Here is a 21,955-nt window from a genome sequence, read left to right on the forward strand (position 1 = left end):
GAAAAAAGTATCCCTGTTGTAGCTGTGTACTCCATCCACATTTCTCTTCCAATGTGTGGTGTCCCATGTTTTCTCCAACTGTTCTTTTACTAGGCGTCATTTTCTTCAAATATTCTTTTAAACATAAATAAATAAGTGGAATCTAAAGAAAGGCAGCTTGTTTCGGTTTCACGTTGTGCTGGGACACTTGGGGTGAAGACATTTTTACTTCTCTAATTAGTAGAGGGGTTGTTAGTTTTGGCTTTAATTCCATTTTTGGGTCTGAGTAGAAACAGGCATCGCTGTATTTTTATGATGTCTTGCTTTAAAGTGTGTCTGTGCATGTGTACATTTCTTTTCCCAAGTGTGCCAGTAGCTAATGGGATCTCAATGCCTACCTTTAACCTAGACAATTCATGCTCAAATGAGAGGTTTTAAGTTGTTGTCTTCTACTCATTAAATCCTTGTGTCATCATCCTGAAAGGAGAGATTATGGTGTTAGGAGGTTGTCACCTCATAAGGCAAAAAAAACATTAAACTGGCCTAAGTTCCTGATTGCATTAGATTTAACTGTTCTTTACCTCAGGTCGCCTCCACCCTGACAGATGTCTTTGTGCTGATCGCTTTATTGTCTTAGGGCTCCCCAAAATCTTTGCTTCTTAAATCAATTTGTGTCTTTCAATGTCCAGGAGATCAATTTGTATCTTTAAATGTCTAAGTTCATTTAATTTCCCATTCTTTTTCGGTTTAGTGTTTTGTTTTTTTTAAAAAAAAGGGGGGTGTCTATTGAGTTTTTCTTTAAGGATTGTGACTCATGGTAAAGTTTTAAATTGTGTTTTGAAAATCTCACAATCATATACCAATATATAATAATGAAAGTTCGCAAAGACTCCCATTTACAAGGCATGAAGGACTTATACAGCTGCTCTACTTTGAACATATACACATGATTATATTTATCCTTCATATAAAAGAACTGGTCTTTTAGGTTTTCTGAAAAATACTTTGAAAGCTCCTGGGAATTACCAGTTTACCTGGGAAATTGAGTGTTTCAGTTGGAAATAGAGTTATTCAAAAGTAATAGTGAAATAGTGTTCTGAGCTCTGATTTGAGTGCAGTCAAAACTATACATGTCCCTTTGGAAAGGTTTGTATTTGGACTCTCTTTCTCATATATATACATACGTATGAATATATATATATATATATACACATACGTATGTATATATATATATACACGTATGTGTGTGTATATATATATATACGTATGTGTATATATATACACACATATATATTCTCATATATATATACTTCTCATACATATATACATATTTCTCATATATATATACACACACACATATATATGGGTATATATATATAATTGAGGAGATCTGAGAAATTGAAAGGGCTATATAGAAAAAAAAGCAAAATAAAGTTTTTCAAAGGAGTCAGGATGTAGGACGTGTGTGTGTGTGTGTGCACGTGTGTGCATGCACAAAATACATTTGTTTGCAATACAATTGAGATTTAGTCTTAGCATATGTGGCCAGATTGTATCTCAAAATTATATGGGCTGGCACTAAAACCATGTCAGTTTATGGTGAAACGCCAACAGAAAACTCTAGCATCCTTGTAATCTAATAATGTCATAAACCCAATTTGATTCACTCACAATTGATACCCATATTCATTCATTTATTCATTGAGTCCATCTATGTCTCTATCATTTAAAATAAACCTTGGCCTTACATATCTAGAGTTTCCAACACCACACATTTCAGTTTGTTGGCCATCTTAAAAGCAAAAGGAAACAGTCTCTGTTTGGATACAAGATGCTTAGTAGAGTGGTTAAGACCACAAATATTTGAGACTGATCTACTTGAGCTAGAATCCTAGCCTTTGTACTTTCTGTCCTTGAGCAAACTTATAAGATTGTTAATACAATTAAATAAGATGATGTATTTAAGCATTTAGCAAAGTACCTGACTTATAGTGCTCTCTGAATAGCAACTGTCATTATTATTGTGATCATTATTATTAGCTATGCATCATCAAGTCATATAAATACTTTGAACTATGCTGTGAGCCTGGTAAGAAATGAAGCAAGAGGAGAATTTCAGGTGGATGTGGGATAGGACATGAGGCTTCAGGGAGGTTAGAGTTGATAATTTATTTTGCATTCATTCAACTCTTTTTCACTGAAAGTCAGAGATGTAATAAGAAAATACAATTAAATTATTAAAGTCCTTCCTCAAGATTCTAATATTAACAGGAAAACAGCTAAAATAACTCTCCTATGTTTTCCAGAGTGACCACCAGGGTCCACCTTGACATAGGCATGAGGCAATGCCTTGGTTCAGCATAAAAATGTCACCAGGAAACCTATGTCATCATGGCCCAAGAAACTTATAAACTAAAAACCATTCATTCAAAATGGACACATGTGTTGAGTGAGGCAGCAGTGAGTCCAGGACAGTAACAAGATTATACAGTCTTTCCTTATAGAGTTGGTTCTCCATCTGCTCTGCTTGTCAGCTCTATATAGTTACTATGAAGAGAGTTCTATTTTGATGTTCATCCATGTTGGGCATTTATTTCCTAGATGGCTGTCTATCCCACAAGAATGCTTGACATCTCAGTCTTGGGCTAGTAATCCACGCATTCACTCATCGGTGTTTATTGAGTGCCTACTGTATACAGGATATTGCCCTTGATGTCCAAGCATAAGAAAATGGCAGCAGGGCCAAAAGGACATCCAACTAGCCCTATTCCAAGGACCCCATGTAGAAATGATACGAACAAAATAGTCCTGAGGATACAAAATTTAATGCTGCACAACAGGATCCAAAGAACAAATTGACACCTTGAAGCTGTGCAGTGAGCCCATCTGCCAGATCAATCATCTAGCCAGGCTAGACCAGTGCACTTCTAAGCATGGTTTGGGGACTGGCACTCTTCTGCAAAGTGGTTATTACCAGTTCTATTGATGCAAATACAGAAACTGAGAGTAAGCCTTAGGAACTTTTATAGCAGTTTGACATTGCCACTGGCATCCAAATGCATGATCAGTGAATTCATTTCACTGAACAGGATATAGTCAGTTAGTTGGGTGTTGTCAAACTTGCCTGGTCAGTCACACGTGGCTTGAACTATGTAAAAGTCTTGTGCAGTAGAACCATGTATTGCTCCATAATGGACCAAATTTTTAAAATAGTCTTTCACTTCAAATAGTTTATAGTACTCTTAAATATTGTTTCTTTAGGGTTTTGGGTAGCTATCTAAGATTTTGTTTTTCATTTTGTTCTGAATACTGCTTTTTTTTTTTTTTTTTTTGAGGCGGAGTCTTGCTCTGTTGCCCAGGATGGAGTGCAGTGGCGCAATCTCTGCTCACTGCAACCTCTACCTCCCAGGTTCAAGCAATTCTCCTGCCTCAGCCTCCTGAGTAGCTGGGATTACAAGCATGCACCACCATGCCCAGCTAATTTTTGTATTTTTAGTAGAGACAGGATTTCGCCATGTTGGCCAGGCAGGTCTCAAACTCCTGAGCTCAGGTGATCTACCCACCTCAGCCTCCCAAAGTGGTGGGATTACAGGCATGAGCCACTGCACCCGGCCTTACTGCTTTTATTTTAACCTGCATATACCTATGCTTCTGTCTGCTGTAGGCATCCTAAGTGAATTAATTGGTAACACATTTAGTTAGAATGAGAGCTATGGAGGAGCCCTTACATTCTGTTGCAGATCCCACAAGTTGAATCTGCTGGAGTATCAGAGGCTATTTTAAACAGGAGCAAGTGACCCATTCCCTTCTGCAACTCACCCCACCCACCCACACCCGCTCATTCCATGCCACACTTCCTTGGCACTTTAATCACAATTTGAACCAGTTGCTCAGCCATAAGGACCACATCCTACTCCTTGTCTTCCTCCTCCCTTCCCAGTCTGAGACGATATATCCAGTGCTACTGAAAGTGTGGTAGTACCAACCAGTGGCACTAGGAGAACCTGGAGCTTGGTAGAAGTAAGATTCTCAGGCCCCACCCAGACTACTGAATCTCTAGAGAGGGGCCCAGCCTTCTATGTTCTTGCCAGCCCAGTGCAGATTCTTAATACCTGGGTATCATGACGAGCTTGAAAATACTCTTCAACTCGTTGCACAGGAAAGGGTCTGCCACCTGGTGGGCACTTCGGAAATGTGCATTTTTCTTCCCTTCCTTGACTGCACGTGGGGAGCCACTTGAGTCCCTCCATTCTTGGTTGGGCCTTTCTTTGGTCCTGGCTTATCTCAATTGCCAGCTGAAAGGTCTGCTTAGTCACTGCCTAATAACAGATCACCCTGGGACTTGAGCCCTTCTGAGAACCCCATACTGTTTGACTGGGGCCCTGATCCTCTCCTGAATTCTTACAAGGCTTCACCCCTCTACCCTCTCATGCCCTACTGTACTTCTCTCTGGGAACCGCAGGGTCTCCCCACTCCCACAAGGATGAGCTCTAGACAGATGCATGGATCCCTGGAGCTGGACCTAACCAGCCCTGCTGAACCCAGGCAGTCAGGCCTCTACACTTTTATGTCAATCAGGGACCTTCCTGAAACAGTGAAACCCAAGGGGAGAAACAAGGCAGGGACTCACCCACCTCCCTGGTGGACTCAGAAAAAGGAGAGCAGCAATCAGTGATCTCACAGAAACGTCTCTGTGCTTAATATCTTTAAAACTGATTCTCAGATACCCAGGAAGGCAAGAGGGAATGAGTTAAAATAATTTTAAGAACAAGTTATTTCCTCTCATGATAAAAGCCTGTATGTTCATGGTAGAAAAAAAGTTTCTACAAATTTTCAAAATTGCAAATAATGTTTTAAAATCAGTTGAAGTTCTATTCCCCAAGGGTAAGCACTGCACATTGTTATTATATTTCAGTCTTTTCTCTGTGCATGTGTATTTTTTATAAACCTGGGATCATACTAGGCATACCATTTTAACCAGCTTTTAATGCCTAACAATATATCATGAACATTTTCCCATGTCATTAAATATTCTGAGTCCTGCCTTTCATTGGCTATCGATTATTCTTGTTTATAGGTGTATCATAATTTATTAAACCAGTCCTCAAGATTTAGACAAGTTAAAGTAATTTTTTAAACAATATCTTATGTCAGCAAGGGGAAAACTATTCATGCTCTTCATAAAGACGAAAAAATGAATCAAATCAGTGATGACAATTTCAAATGATGTGCCATTCTCATTTACCAAAATAACAAAGTGTCTTAAAAGTTGGAGACATAGGCCGGGAGCGGTGGCTCACGCTTGTAATCCCAGCACTTTGGGAGGCCGAGGCGGGCGGATCACGAGGTCAGGAGATCGAGACCAGGAGAGGCTGAGGCAGGAGAATGGCGTGAACCCGGGAGGCGGAGCTTGCAGTGAGCCGAGATTGCGCCACTGCACTCCAGCCTGGGCGACAGAGCGAGACTCCATCTCAAAAAAAAAAAGTTGGAGACATAAATGCAAGTCATTGTGTGCATTATAATCCTTCACGTTAGACATTCACATTTTCAGCAGATGATTGCTATCTTTGTCCTTAAGTAAAATACAAGGACATCTCCAGGTGAATGAGTATTTTAGAAGGTGGAGGATTAAAAAGCTTGCGCCCTTCCGCCAGTACTATCATCTGCTCCATCCATCTCTGCTCTCCACTCTGCCCCACTCATCATACATCAGGATCTGCAGTCCCAACTGAGAGTGCCAGTGGTTCATATACCTCAAGGGCACTCTGGGAACCTTAGCAATCAACATGAGAACAATGGCTGTCTCCCCACTTTGGGCATATGTCAGATAGCTGTGTGATTTGATACTTCAAAGGCAGGGACGAGTACCCCATACGTATACTGGGGCAGACAGAAATAGAAGGCCAAGGGGGAAAAAAGCTACTCACGAGATTGGAGGGAAGAAAAAACAAAAAACTGGAAACAGCAATGTCAAAGGGAGGTAGATATCAGAAATTCAAGGCCCTGGTTCATCTAACTTCAGTTTTCATTGAGATGCACACGGAGCAGGGGATGGACCACCCCACGCTTTCCAAGGCCAACTGAACAGTGTCTGTCGTGCCAAAAGATGCAGACGTACCCAACCATGCCTCTCATCATACTCTGTCCCAAGGAAATACTCACACAGGGCACAAGTCTGTTCAAACATGTTCTTTGCATCTTTGTTGTTACTGATAAACTGGAAGCAATCTAAATGTCTGTCCACCGGGGAATGTTCCAATAAATTGTGGTATATCCAAAGCATTCACTAGAAAAATTAAAAACAGACTTTTTTAAAAGAAGTGATTTTAGGAATACTTAATGAAAGTAAGCATGCATTAAGAATAGTGTAATCCCATTTATAGCGTTAGAAGTCTATACAATTGTGTGTTTACAAATGTGCACAGAAAAAAGTTCCCAGATATACATCAAACTTGTTTCAGTATATACCTTAAAAAAGAAAAGGGTAGAATAAGAAAGATTAACTCCATATGCAACCACATTCAAAAATCTTTACAAGAATGTATTAATATTAATGAATGTATTAATGAATAATGATGTGCATAATTTGTTTAATGTTATGATCATATGCTTTACAGTTAGGCTTCAGTTTATTTCTTGCTCTTTAAATCATCAGGTCAGGGAAAATTTTTTAACCTCTGTGACCCTCAGTCCATTTAGTTTTAAACAGAGGAATAATATCTAGCTTTCACATTTGTTGTAAAGATGAAAGATATTTCAATGAAGGATTTAATTTTTTAAAATAAAATAAAAAAAAGACGAAAGGCCAGGCGCAATCACTCACACCTGTAATCCCAACACTTTGGGAGGCCGAGGCAGGTGGATCACTTGAGGTCAGGAGTTCAAGACCAGCCTGGCCAACATGATGAAACCCTGTCTCTACGAAAAATACAAAAAAAATTAGCTGGGGATGGTGGCGTGTGCCTGTAATCCCAGCTACTCAGGAGGCTGAGGCAGGAGAAGCACTTGGAACCCAGGAGGCAGAGGTTGCAGTGAGCCAAGATAGCGCCACTGCACTCCAGCCTGGGCGACAGAGTGAGACTCTGTCTCAAAAACAAAAAAAAGAAAGAAAGAAAAAAAGAAAAGAAAAAAGATGAAAGATAATATGTATAAAGCACCCAACATAGTGCCTGGTACTTAGGAAAAACTAAACAATGATAACTGTTCTTAGAATATAAACACACTTCTTAGCCTTGTGCCCTCCTCCTCCCGTTTTTGCCACCCTTTCTGACGTTGAAATACATTGAACTATATAAAAATAAATGAAGGGACACAAAACAAAACATCATGTGCACAGCTCTAGTAGAGGCATAAACAGTTGAAAAAAAAGTCCATAGCAACAACCAAAATATTTTTTTTCAGACTCTTTTAAAATTTAAAACTTTAAATGAGAAATCAAGGGGAAAATGAAGTAGCTGAACTGGAATTCTAACTCAGGCAATCTGGCCCCAGGGTCAGAGCTCTGTACTGTTATAATCCCCTATGACTCTAAAGGGTAAGAACATTCCAGACCCAAAGGAAAGAATTTGAAACTGTGGAGGAAAAACTCCTCTACTGTCAGGTAAAGATGCAGGGCGGTGAGACCTGCTGTGATGGGAGCAGTAGAGGTCAGCATGTATCTGCTTAGACAGTCTGAGGTCATATTCTGGTGCTGCCATTTACCAGCCATTGAAACTTGGGCAAGTCACTTAGTTTGTTTGAGCCTCAGTTTTCTCATCTGTAAAATGTGGACCCTCTTTCACAGAACTGTGGAAAGAAACAAGCTCTTAAATGATCTCATGGGACATAGTGAGTGCTCAATAAACGGGAGTTATTTTTCTTACAATGAGCCAGAAAGACTATGAGAACCACATTGGACATTAGGAATGTAGAATGCCCATGTAAGAATAACCACTAAATTGTGACTGACAGTATTGAAGTTTCTAAAGTCAGGAATATTATGGACGCAGGCAGAACAGATGCAATTGCCAAATCCCTTGACTCTTCCAACAGGTAGTTTGCAGGCAGAACAGATGCAATTGCCAAATCCCTTGACTCTTCCAACAGGTAGTTTTCAGACAAAATCAGATACAAGTAGATTGCTAATGTACCTAGCATTGAAGTTGGAAGGTATTATTGGGAGGGTCAGCTTTACAAAGACATTGTAGGTGATCACTGGAGTTCAGTCTTTCTCTTCCCCAGGACATCTCCTACAAGTTGCCCTGAATGCTTATAATTCTATCATTGCCCTTCCATTGTGGTCTTTCTTTTTTTGTTTGTTTGTTTTTTTGTTTTGTTTTGTTTTTGAGACAGAGTCTCACTTTGTCGCGCAGGATGGAGTGCAGTGGCGCGATCTCGGCTCACTGCAAGCTCCACCTCCCGGGTTCACGCCATTCTCCTGCCTCAGCCTCCCGAGTAGCTGGGACTACAGGCGCCCGCCACTGCGCCTGGCTAATTTTTTGTATTTTTAGTAGAGATGGGGTTTCACTGTGTTAGCCAGGTCTCAATCTCCTGACCTCATGATCCGCCCGCCTTGGCCTCCCAAAGTGCTGGGATTACAGGCGTGAGCCACCGCACCCAGCCCCGTTGTGTTCTTTCAAAACGCAAACCTACTGGCTGAGTATCTTATCAAGTCATTAGCTTCTCCAAATGGATGAATTGGATAAGATTCCTTTTACTCTTGACAGGGTCCAATAAAGACAATGGAAAGAATGGGACTAGAAGGAGGCCATGAACAGGGTAAGGATAGCAACGGATAAGAGAGAAAGAAAAGAATAATAATAAGGAACAGGACTGCCAAGTAACAAGTAATACTGTGCAGCTCGTCAGGTTGTGAGCAGCACTCACTTCATTGTCAAGGCTCTAAAGACAAATGTCACCTATCTCATTGTTTGTCAAGGGCTGACCCTGAGCATAGGTTTAAACGACAACGAGTTTCCAACCAAATCTAGACAAATGTGTGAATGGCATAATGATCACAGGCTATGAAGATATCCCCAAATGCCTCACCTTACACAGCTGGCCTGCTGCATCGTATCTTAGGGATGTTGCCCAGCACTTAGTAAACACATAGGAGAATGTTTAGAACAGATGACCATTGGTTCTTGGCTTTGACACTTACCAGCTATTTAAGCTTGGCTAAATCAATAATTCTCTCCAACAAAGAATGTAGTCAGAGATAAATTGACCACAAAGAAATCAAATCGATGAATCTACACTCCATTTTTAAAGTGGCCCTCCAATATGATAATCATATTTCCCCTTGTGGGGAAGACAAGGAAAAATACATTAAATCATTACCAGCCCCCTAAAACAAGCTATGATCATCATGAAAACATAATACCAGTTCCAGGATAAGCTGGGAAATCAGTTGCCTTAAACCATCTCTTTCAGTGTCCTTACTTCCCTTGAGGATATCTTTTTCCCAGGAACATAAGAGTCTTCAGGCTATCCAAACCCATTTTCAGTCTCTACAAGGTCTAACCTTCTTCCCTCTTCAGTTTCTGAAAACATTCTCATTTTCCATAAAAAAAAACTTATTCCCCTGAAGGTGTTGGTGACCAGTACCGACTTACATCCTTACCTCTCCGGGGCAGGGAGGCTTTGAGTTTTGAGTACTCCTGGAGATCCAGGGACCTCATGCCAAAGGTAGCCTCTGATAGTGGCATTGCAGCCTAGGAAACACATACATGGGGGAACCGTGTCACCTGTGCTTATGACCTGCCCTGGCACAGGGCTGGTTTATCTCTCCAGTTATTCTATTCTGTGGCTAATTCTAATTGTGAGCTGTATTTACAGATTGGTCTTTCAGGTCTTGGTCAGTTCAGCCTTCTTGATTGAACTGGAACAAATATGAGCCTCTATCCACACTGCCCGGGTCCCAGAAATTCAGAAACAGCTGAGCTTTTCAAGTAAGATTAGAGTCAGAAATCCTCCATGGTCCAGAGCTATTCTCCATGGCACTGACCTGACATAGGATTATTATATATTGTGAACCTCTGTCCCCATGACATTTGTCAGTATGGGCTTATACAAGGGATTTGGCTTTATTAAACTTTACTGCCTCTTAAAATACAGAGCTGTGCTGCATATGTGACTGTTTAACTCAATTGTCTATATGATAAAGACACTTGGCATTTGAGTAAGAATATCATGTGTGGGTTGATGGTTTATTAGTCTAGACTGCAATATTCTATGACTGGCAGATTGTACCCCAACCACCCATAGTTGCCTCAGACATCTAGTACAGCTATAAAGGCCATACTATTTTAGTTAAGCCTCTGGACTAATGAAAAGATATGTATTCAGCTCTCTGTTTGCCTAGTTCTGGAAATAACTTCTTATAATAAGACTAAGATATAAAACTAAAGGTCAAAACTGTGTAAGTAAAAGAAGCTACTGCCCTTTAAGGGAAAAATAATACATGTTAATTTTTGCAGCAATTGAATGGGTTTCCAGGGAAACAGGTATCTGCAGTGGGTTCATCCCACTTAATATTTAAGACAAGAGGTAGGGAATTTCTTTCTTGTTATCTTTTCCTGGTTACACACGACATGCTCATTCTTAAATTTCCTTTGAAGCGATCATTCTATGCTTGAGTCTTATTTGTTCTCCCAAAAAAAGAAATGAATGCCCATTCTATGATTTTTTAAGACTTTTTGATATCAGGAATATAAGCCTGGTGATCACTACTAAAAAATAAAATTATGCAAGTCAATCTGACCCCCTTTTTTAATGAATCAAAAGCTATTTGTTATTACTTGTTTTATTGAAAATCTGCTTACTTTTTGAGTTGGATTCTGTTTCTAAGAGTTGAAGTAGAAAAATAAAATTGGTGGCAAAGGACCACTAAGTCTTCAAGGTTGAGTAAATTGTATGTTTTCTTGGAAGAGCTCCTAAGGCAGACCTATAAATTCCTTCTTATATTTTGTTTTAAATTAATCTCAGGTTTACCAAAAAAGTTGTAATAGTGCAAATAATTCCCATACCCTTCACCTGGATTCACCAATTGTTAACATTTTACCATATTTCTTTTCTCATTCTCTGTATGTGTTTGTTTGCATATGTACATATTCGTTTCTCATTCTCTGTGTTTGTTTGCATATATACATATTATTATTATGCCATTTGCAAACCATTTGAGAGTAAGTTATAAACATCATGCCCTTTTAACTCTAAATACCTGCTAAAACTAAGGAAATTATCTTAGGACACCATAGCACAATTATCAGAATTGGGAAGTTTAACATTGATGCATACTATTTTCTAATCTACAGACTTTATTTACATTTTACAAATTATCCTTCCTGCCACCCCCTTGGAGGGGGAGTTGAGGTGAGGACCAGGGCTGGAGAGAGGACTTGTCTCTAAGAGGTTTTCACAGGCTTCGTTCCTCTAGATAGGGCTGGGAGAGGCCACCACCAATTGTCCTTTATACCAATCTTATTTTCCGGTCTGGGATCCAGGCCAGGATCATACATTTTATTTATTTATTTTTTATCTCTTTAGTCTGCTTCCTCCTCCCCCCACCTGTGCAGCTTTATTAGAGTATAATGGACAAATAGGCCGGGCGCGGTGGCTCACGCCTGTAATCCCAGCACTTTGGGAGGCCGAGGCGGGCGGATCACGAGGTCAGGAGATCGAGACCATCCTGGCTAACACAGTGAAACCCCGTCTCTACTAAAAATACAAAAAATTAGCCGGGCGAGGTGGCGGGCGCCTGTAGTCCCAGCTACTCTGGAGGCTGAGGCAGGAGAATGGCGTGAACCCCGGGGGGCGGAGCCTGCAGTGAGCCGAGATCGCGCCACTGCACTCCAGCCTGGGCGACAGCGAGACTCTGTCTCAAAAAAAACAAAAACAAAAAAAGCAAAAATAATAATGGACAAATAAAAATTGTATGTATTTATCATGTACATGTTATGTTTTGACACATTATACATCTTTAAATGATTAAATCAAGCTAATTAACATATCTATGACCTATATCCTTATCATGTTTTGTGGTGAGAACATTTTAGCAATATCTAACTGAAATTATGTACCCTTTGACGAACATCTACCCATTCTACCTACCCTCCCCACTGCAGACCTTAGTTATCACCATTCTACTCTAGTCTGCTTCGATTTCAGCTTTTTCCATTCCACATGTAGTAGAGATAATGCCGTGTTTTTCTTTCTGTGCCTGGCCTATTTCACTTAGCATAATATCCTCCAGGTTCATGTTAGTCTGGAACCGTTTCACAGTTTTTCTTTGTCGTTCACACCATTGAAGAAATATTTCTTGACGAAATACAGGCTGATTATTATTTTGGAATGTCCCTTAATTTAAGTTTGACGGATGTTTCCTCATGATTTTTTTTTAGACAAGGTCTCACTCTGTTGCCCAAGCTAGAGTGCAGTGGTGAGCTAATAGCTCACTGCAGCCCTGAACTCCTGGCCTAAAGCAATTTACCCACCTTGGCCTCCTTTGCTCTGGGTTACAGGCATGAGCCACCGCACCCAGCCTTTCCTCACGATTAGAATCAGATTATACATTTTGGACAGAGATACTCAAAAATTGTATGACGCGGTGTTTGTTCCTATAAAATTTTGAATTTAATTATATGATGCAGAAATAGTTTTCAATCTTCCAAACCACTTAAATCTTAGTGTGAGGAGGCCTAGATCTTTACTGGTGAGCTGGCTCATTATCTCACTGGGTTAGAAGAAAGTATATTTTCTAAAAGTCCTCTAATAAGCAGCTATTCAATGCTCTAAAGGTGAATGTCAGAGGAAAAAGTTACTTGTTTCTCTGTCCCCTCTGACATTTTTAAGGTTGGAATCATAGGATGATACTTACCTAGGGAGCACCTTTCTCCGTAATAGGGGCAAAGAGCACATTGTCCATGGTCTGAAGACTTTTCTGAAGATAAAAAAATAGACACAGCCACTTTATTCTCTTCTCATATTTTAACTAAACATTCTTTTCTTTCCACAATCCAATCATATTACATTACAAAACAACTAAGATCAGAGTATGTCTTAAGTTAACCTTGATATTTATTGTGTATCTTTCAAGAACATTCTGACATTTGAAATACAATGAAGAATTTCAATTTGCCATTTCTAGATTTGGATCTCAAGGGTACCAACATGAGGTAGATCCTATTTTTGAAAACTTTTTTACAAATCCTTTTACTCTACTCATCTTTCAAGGCCCAATTCAGACATCGCTTCCTCTGTGCATCCCCATGCCCCATCAGAATGAATTTGGATTTTTGTTTTTAATGCTGTGATGAAATTTTGTACAAGTATTCACTGTGTTCTGCCTTATTTAATTGTGGCTTCTGAACATGCCTGTTTGATTCACTGCAGATGGTGAATTCATCATAATTTATACTGACAATGTTTTAAATTGAGTGTGTTCTATGTGTCCAGTACTGTACTATATGCTGAGAATAAAAAGGTAAATGCACACCCCTTTTTTCATAGGATTTTCAAACAGAAAATGTTGGCAGAGCTTCGAGTCTAGGCTTGCAATGAGCAGTAACTGTTGACAACCAAGCGATGATGAAAATTCTATTGGCTGGCTAGCATTTGTCTTAGGAAAGAATAATGAAGAATGTAACCTACGTTGTTTCAAAAATAATAATTCCATTTTACTCCATGTTCACTTAACGCTTGAAATATTCAGCTTGTGGGATACTGTTTTCTGCTTGCTGATATGTATTTTTAGTTTGATTGCAAATTTCAGAGTCAGGGCCATGTCTTCCTTCTATGGTGTATCTCCATTAGATCTGGGAGAATAACATACGTGGTATTGATACATAAATGATGTAAACTTTATTTTATTTTGAGAATCAGTCTTAATTAACTCAAGCTATTTGTAGCCCTGCATCTATTTTCATAAAGCTTCACTGAGATATAATTTACATACCATCAAATTCCCCTGTCTTAACTGTATAGTTCGATGATTGTTAGTATATTTACAGAGGCGTGCAACCATCATCATGATCTTATTTTAGAACATTTCCATCATCCCAAAAGAAACTTTGAGTCATTTACAGTTACTCCCCATTCCTGTGCCCAGCCTCTGGCAACCACTTTTCTTTCAGTTCCTGTAGATTTGCCCTTTCTGAAGCTTAACAAAAGTGGAATGCTACAATACGTGGTCTTGTATGACTGGCATCTTTCTCTTAGCATACTGTTTTTGAGATTCACCCACAATGTAGCATGTATCAGTACTTTAAACTTTTTACCTTTTATTATTTTTATAACATAACATTTTCAAGTATAATGTAGGACTGGAGCCTTTACTGACGAAGAATAAATCTTTTGAAACTACATCAGTTGTGGCATAGTCTAAATTTTGCACTAGTTGTTCTTAAGGGTGAAAAGCAAAGTAAATGCCGATGATTCAATTGTTCATTCATTATTCCTATTATTAGGGAAATTTGTTTTAAAATTAATCTCTGACATGTTATTCTGGGTTAAAGAAAGTATACTCTGGCTGTTAAATGTCAAAATTATTCCACTTAAACAATCACTCAACTTTTCACATCAAGTCGATCATTGTGAATTACAATGAAATAATTATCTTAACACATTAAGGGGAAACATATCTACTTTCTCTAATGATTAAATTAAAAAATCCATTAAATGAGTTGTTATGTGATATTCAAGCAAAACATAAATGATATTTATAAAAAACAAAATATTGAAGAGCATTTTTTTCTAGAGATATAGGGAAACATATTGACTATAATAAATATACGATGTGACATTAAATTAAGCACATCTTTGGAAAAACAGATAAATCATTGAAGTGATCTTAGAATTTGTGTTGAAACACATTATTAGTCACCCAGAAATTCCAAAACAATAAAATAATTTTCCACTTAGAAAAGCATAGCGTGGAAGTGGGAAAGGTGATTTCTAGAATAGTAACTTGAGGGCCTAAATTTCAATACTAACCTTTTCCCTTTGTAATTATGTACAGTAAGAAAAGCACCCCTCAGTTTTCCACTGTTCAAAATGAGTGGAAATACCTTCCCAAGCAATCTTATTGTTTATAAAGACACCATGCAATAGACCTCATCATTATTATGTGGCCAATTGTCTAATTAAAGGTACAGCAAAACTGAAATATTTTTGCATTTTTTCTATGCCATGATGTTCAAACCACATCAGACTATATTAGATTCATTAAGGTTTGCTTTTGAATCAAATGTTCATTTATAAAAAAGAGCGGACATTCCACTGTTGGCTTAGCAAATAGAAGACTTGAATGATGATAACAGTGGTCTGAAGTATATTTCAAATTTTTCACTTTTCTTTCAATCTCCAGCCTTACAAGTACTATTCTGTTCACTTTTGTATATGTGCATTTTTCTTTTGGTTTGGATCCTGAGCTCTTTTTGAATACTATCTCATTCTCTCAAAGCACAAGAAGACTTGATGATTTGCCTTTGGTCTTAGGAAATATCAGTCAGAATAAAACCCTTGATCGTTATCCCAGAGTTCTTATGTGAAAGACACTATGCTAGGACTCCAGTCTTTAATCAGCACTGTTCCGTCCACTGGAAATACTATGCAAGAAAGGCCTTGGAATAGTACAAACGTGTCTGGGAATTTTGGACCCTACAACCCATTACTTGAAAACTTAAATGGAACAAATCTTGAATTTAGGCTGAAATCAGACTAAATATTATTTCTCAATAGGCAAAAGAGGACTTCATGTACTAAACATCCAGCAAAGATTGTTTAGTAATTTTCTGAGTGTATAAATTCCCTTGTCTGACATGATTAAGTTTCTGGACTCATCAAAGAGGACAGATGACAAACTACGAAGAATCACTGCATGTCAGTCACTATAGCCCTACAGTGTCCCAGACTCCAGTGTAAGCTGCTAAATGGCATAAGAGCAGCAAAACAGAGACATACCATTTTGGACATAAATATGGTATTTTTATGCATTGAGGATACCACTTATCAGTCTTATGACTGTGGGCAAGTTATGGAACCTCTCTGAGTCTCAGTTTCCTTATCTCTAAAACAGGAACAGTCATATCTACGAGCAGGATTGCTGTGAGGCTTAAATGATATAATCTATAGGAAAGTGGTTAGCACAGTGCATGGGCCATTGTACGTGGGAAACTGTGTGTGACCAAGCCAGAGAGATGCTGTTCAACAAAACTGCAAATGGCCAGCATTCAGGTCATATGAGAAAGTGGCAAGAGATAAGAGTAGAAAGTAGTCAGGAGCTACATTACAAAAGACTTCTAAGTCTTTAAGCTTTATCTTAAAAACTAAAGATTATTGCAAGCTAAGATTGGGGTTGTGGGAGGGGCAATTGGTGACATGCTTTAGATTCTCCTTTAAAATCAATTCCCCTAGCTGCAATGTGGAGGATGAATGGAAAGATCAGAGTAAGGTGAGAGGCATAGAAACCTCTTGGGTTAGCCAAGTTTTCTCTTAAAAATGAAATAATTAGTTTAATTAAAATAGCAACAGCATAGAATAGTTGGCCCTTTGTGACTAGAGGCTGTGGCAAAGCTACAGAGAGAGAAACAAGCTGTAATGAAAAGTCCAAGTATGTAATTTCTACTTGAACAGATCTGGATTTGAATCTTCACTCTTCAAATTACCATTGTGCCACTTCAGACAAATAGATTTTTTTTCATCTATTAAAAAAATGTGGCTACATTAGGACAAATACCTAATGCATGCCTGGCTTAAAACCTAGATGACAGGTTGATAGGTGCCGCAAACCACCATGGCACATGTATACCTATGTAACAAACCTGCATGTTCTGCACATGTATCCCAGAACTGGAAGTAAAATAAAAATTAAAAAAAAAAAAATGTGGCCAGCCATAGCTGCTGGAGGACTATTGTGATGTTTAAGTAAGATGATGCATATAAACACCCAACACAGAATCTGACACACTGAGTTTAGAATTGGTATGTGAGGTACCTTGGCATCCACGGAAAGGGGTTTGGTAGGTGGCTGGAATGCAGGTCTGGAAGGCACAAGAGCAATTAAGCACCATCTGCACACGGGCAATAGCTGAAGCTGTAGACATTGATGGCTTCACCTGGAAGAATATGTATGGTTAGAAGAGGGCTGAGAATAGAACCAAAGTTATGGCCAATTGTAAAAGACAGATGAGGAGATCATCCCTTGAAGATGACTGAAAACGACTGTCCAGAGATAGAGGAGACATGTGGGAAACAGCTATATGACATGGAGGTTTCTGGTATACCATCAATAGGTTTGGCTGTGGAGTTGGGTGGAAGCAGAGAGCTTGAGCTGTTGTGATAGTATTATGTCCAAAGACCCAAAAATGTCAGATATCACTGCTCCTGTTGAGAGTCTGGAGTGACAATGATAAAGTTTGTTATGTATTATGGTACTGGTAGTGCATGGTCACCAAAACTCAAAGTAGAGGCCAGGAAAATTGAGCTGCATTGGCCACATGGAGCATGCCATTCTTTCTAGCCTAATTAGGCCTAAAACGTTTTAGATCAAGGACAAAGTCAATACACCTGCCAGGACCAGGAGAAAACAGAAACAGAAGAAGACAGAAGTTTTGAGAATCCAGGGCTCAAGGTAACAGCCAGTGATGCTGGAAATGTTGACACAGACCAGCTAGAGCAACTTCAGCCTTTACTAAGACAGTGGTTCTCAAACTTCAGCTAGTATCAGAATCCCGTGGAGGGCTTGCTGTCCCCACCTCCCAGAGTTTATGATACAGTTGCTCTGGGGTGGGCTGCAGAATTTGCATTTCTAAGAAGTTCCAGGATATGCTAATGCTGCTGGTTCAGAAACCACCATTTGAGAATCACTGACCTAAGGATTTTGGACTCTATTTTATAATCTTTGTGGAACCACAAAAGGCTGTTCTTTTTAACTTGCTCATCCTAGAAATTGACATATTTCATCTAGTAAAAGGCTGCTGTAACTAAGTTTGTGGTATCTTTTGCACGAATGTGCTGAGGCAATTATTCCACCTTTGTGAAATAAAACATGCAACTCCAAAGTTTAGACCCACAAAGAGGGTGTCCAGGTTGAGGAAGCCACCAGGACTGCCTTGATGAGAGTCTCTTGCCCTTTGGAAATCTCCCAGTTCAATTATTGGGCCTGCTTCCCTCAGCTTGGTCCCTAAGACTGTCTTGTTCCTACTTCAATGTTCTAATCAGAGCCATTTTTTTTCCACTGCACCAGATCAGAATCCATTCCCTTTATACTAGCAAAACATTGTCACTTTTTCAAGCACATTTTTGTAAAAGCATATTCTGCTTGGTGATCAATTGTGAACAAAAGTCTCCCCTTAGTGCCCTTTCGTGGAGCTGTAACAGGCTAGAACTATCAAAAGCTTTTATGAAATGCCAAGGGAAAAAAATTAGAAACCAATTCAGTGTACAATATGTTTTAAAAGAGAAGAGCTTTGAGTTTCTATTACCACCAAAACAGACTTAATTCAAGAGCCCAAGAGGCCCTGGTCTTGTCCTGTGCCCACCTGGGGATTTGCATTTCCATGTGTCCAGCCTTCCTCTTCTGGATGGCAGCTTTCCTCCTTGGTAAAGACCCTAAAAAGGACACTCCCCTTCAGCAGATTTCTTCTCTCTGTTCTTGGTGTGTAATCTGAGAAATGCACTGTTATGTATCCTTGCCTTAAGCTCCAGCATATATATCCAACAGAGCAGATGACTAGGTTTTTCAAAGTAAGTTTCATGGAACGCTCGTAACAAACATTACAAGACACAGGGTTCTATGATCAGAAATGTTTAGGAAATGCTGTTATACAAAGTCATTCAAAGTTGTGTGTGTGTGAATCTCCAAGAGAGGAGCATTAATGTGTCATTTCCCAAACTCATTTGATCATAAAGTTTATTTTTATTGTTTTCTCTTTAGATCATATCTTGGGACTGTATTATGGGACCACTTAGGGAACACCATCTGAATATTAAGCCAGTAGCCATGGTGTTCATTTATTAAGAATTACACCATTACAGTAGTGGTAGGGGAGGAGGAGCCATGCTAATTAACACTACGAGGACTGAGGAAGTAAAAGTTTCTAAAATGGTTAGGGTTTTGCGTGATCTAGTGACTCAAGGTTTTATATAATTTGGCAGAAATCTTGAGGAGGGACAGTCAATCCCCAGGCCTGAGACAAGTTCCTTTACTCCCTTTCCTCCACAGCACCTTTTTAACCCTACAACACTAGGCCCAGTTGGAAAAATAAAGGCCCCACCTACAATAGGAGAAATGATACAGTCAAAGCAGGAGTGGGTCACGGCCCCAGTAGCTACCACCTACCATGTGACAAGTCACTTCATCCCCTTGGGATTCAGTTTTCTCATAATCAGATAAAATACATGTGGAATGCATAGCTCAGAAGTTCCTGCTGTAATATCCCGGGATCCTAAGAAAATCTAAAACAGGTCTCAGCCTCCATAAATGTTCCATATGTGTTAGGGTCTGGAGGGAGGGCTGCTTTAAAGTTGAGTGGTCCAGAAGTTCCAGGAGCTTGCCCTGCTCACATCTCTAGAGTTGAACTAATTTGAAGTCCTTTTCAAAAGCAATGAGTCCAGAGATCCCAGACCTCAACAATCCAAGAAAGCATGGTCAAAAGTTTTTGTGCACCTCTTTGGTTTCCGCCAAAATGTATTAGATGTGCTTTCAGCACTTCAGTGGTAAGATCGAGACTCATGCTTCTTTACGTTTTTAAAGGGAACTTTCCTCAATTTGAGTAGTTACTTCAAAGGGCAGGAAATGTCTCCATCCTTTTTATAATCTTTTTTGGGGCAGAGATGATTGGCACTGATGATCGTTATTTGTAATTCCATAACCTCAACTGAGGTAGGTTTAATAAACAGCTCTATCTCTGTTCTCTTGTGACGAAGATATAAAAGAACAAACTGGATCGATTTGAGACAGACAGATATCTCCCAGGAACTTTCAAGCCTAAGATAATCCACTTATTGCAATATGTAACATTTTATCTTTTTTTTTTTTTTTTTAATGCACATGGATTTTGGTGCACAGAGAGTCCTTCATCTTTTTTCTGAGAGAGCAAGTGTTGTTATGTATGTGAAGAGTGTCAGGGCTTTCAGGCCTCTGATGGAATCAAGAGGTTCCTGACACACAAAATGTCATTTAGGCTCCATCCAAACAAATGAGAAGGGCTCTGTCCTGTGAAGAGCTAAAGGGAGGGATATATCAGACAGAGGGAAGAACATGTGCAGCGTCCTTGAATCGAGGCAGGCAAAAACTTGGAGTGCTCAAGGAACAATGAGGATGCTATTTTGGTTTATGTCAAGGAAGCAGGAGGGTTGACAAGTAGTGGGGAAGGACCACCTTTTGGTAGAGGTTTGGATTTTGTTCTAAATACAGTACAAAGCCACTGAAGGTTTTAAACAAGGAAGAAACATTATCTGATTTGCAGCCTGTAAAACATCACTCTTTGGTGGCTGTGTCAAGAAAATATTAAAGTGGCCCAAAGCTAATGTGAAAGCCAGAAGGGAGTCCAGTTAGGAGATGATGATGGATTGGACTGCGATGATGGCAGTGGAGAGAAGGAAGTAGTTGCATTAAACATATATTTTGGAGGATGAACCAATGAACTTGCTAATGGATTGGATTTAGGTAGTGAAGGGAAGAAAAGAGTTGGCTTAAAGGTTATTTGCTTAAGCTCCCAGGTGGATGGTGGTGCCAAGACGGGACTACTGTGAGAGGAACGGGTTTTAGAAAGAATTAAGTTGGAGACGCCCTGGTTGGGCAAATGGAGATGTCAAGTTGATGGTTGGATATAGGATCCTGGTTTCAGAGGAGACATCTGGGATGGAGATATCCACATGGATGTTGCATATAATTAGTATTTAAAGCTGTGAGACAGGATGAGATCACCTAGAGCAGGGCTTGGCAAACTTTTTCTCCAAAATACCAGGTGGTAAATATTTTCAGCAGGCTATAAGATCTCTCTTGCAACTACTCAATTCTGCCATGGTAGCACAAAAACAGCCACAGACAATATGTAACAAATAAAAGCTGTATTCCAGTAAACTTTATTTACGAAACAGGTGGTGGGTCATGTTTGGCCCACAGGCTGAAGATTGCTGACCTCTGACCTAGAGTGTAGACTGAGAAGTAGCCCAAGACAAGACCTAAGAGATATATAATATATATAATATATATTATAATTATTATGTATATATAATTATGTCACTTACTAGGCCAGTCATCATTCTAAGTACTTTACTTATATAAACTCACTTAATCTTCACAATAACCAATGAAGTGAGTAGTTATCTCTGTTTTACAAATAAGAAAACTGTGACCTAAATAAGTTTATTTCTGTCTCAAGAAAAAAGAAGTCCAGAAGTTGGCAGTCCAGAGCTAGTATGGCAATTCCGTGTATTTCAGCAACCTAGAATTTTCCAGATCATTCTTCTACAATCCCTAGAGTATAGTCCTCACTCTCATGGACCAAAATGATGGCTGGGGCGCCAGTCACTGCAGGGAACAGAGAGTCAAAACAAAGGAGAGGCAAATGGAATGCACCAGTTGCTTTTAATGTGTCTTTTAAGTTTCCTAGAAATTGCCTTGCAACACTGCTTCTATTACGTCTCATTGGCCAGAAGTTAGTCACACAGACACATATTGACAAATGGGAAACTGGGACATATAGTTTTTTTCTCAGGGGCCATGAGCCCAACTAAAATTTAGAAGTTCAATTACTAAAACAGAAAGTGAGAACAATCATTAGAGTGGAAGTTAAAAGGCTCCGACCAGTTGCTTTAAAGCTTATCAATTATCTTTCCTTATGTGCCTTTTTGCAAGTACAGTTAGTTGATAGCACCCTTCCTAAGACATTTCTGCTCAGCCATTTCATATCTTAGGCCTCCACTGATGATGTCCTACATACTCTTCCAGCTCACTGGTCACCTCTTCTGTGAAGCCATCCCTGGCACTCTA

At 39.3% G+C, this 21,955-nt stretch overlaps 1 protein-coding gene and 1 long non-coding RNA gene across 8 annotated transcripts in view; one reads left to right on the top strand and one right to left on the bottom strand.

Annotated features, from left to right (window-relative positions):
• Positions 1-21,955, top strand: part of THRB (thyroid hormone receptor beta) — a 381,142-nt gene that overhangs the window by 309,451 nt on the left and 49,736 nt on the right. The window lies entirely within an intron of this gene.
• Positions 9-21,955, bottom strand: part of LOC131384013 (uncharacterized) — a 39,493-nt gene continuing 17,546 nt past the window's right edge. The window contains exons 2-4 of the long non-coding RNA XR_009214477.1: positions 16,952-17,072; positions 12,836-12,898; positions 9-456 (exon numbers count right to left, since the gene is read on the bottom strand). This is a non-coding gene — a long non-coding RNA (uncharacterized LOC131384013). The remainder of the gene's footprint in view (positions 457-12,835; positions 12,899-16,951; positions 17,073-21,955) is intronic.

The sequence above is a fragment of the Hylobates moloch genome, unplaced genomic scaffold, assembly GCF_009828535.3.
Source record: "Hylobates moloch isolate HMO894 unplaced genomic scaffold, HMol_V3 SCAFFOLD_8, whole genome shotgun sequence".
NCBI classification, from domain to species: domain Eukaryota; kingdom Metazoa; phylum Chordata; class Mammalia; order Primates; family Hylobatidae; genus Hylobates; species Hylobates moloch.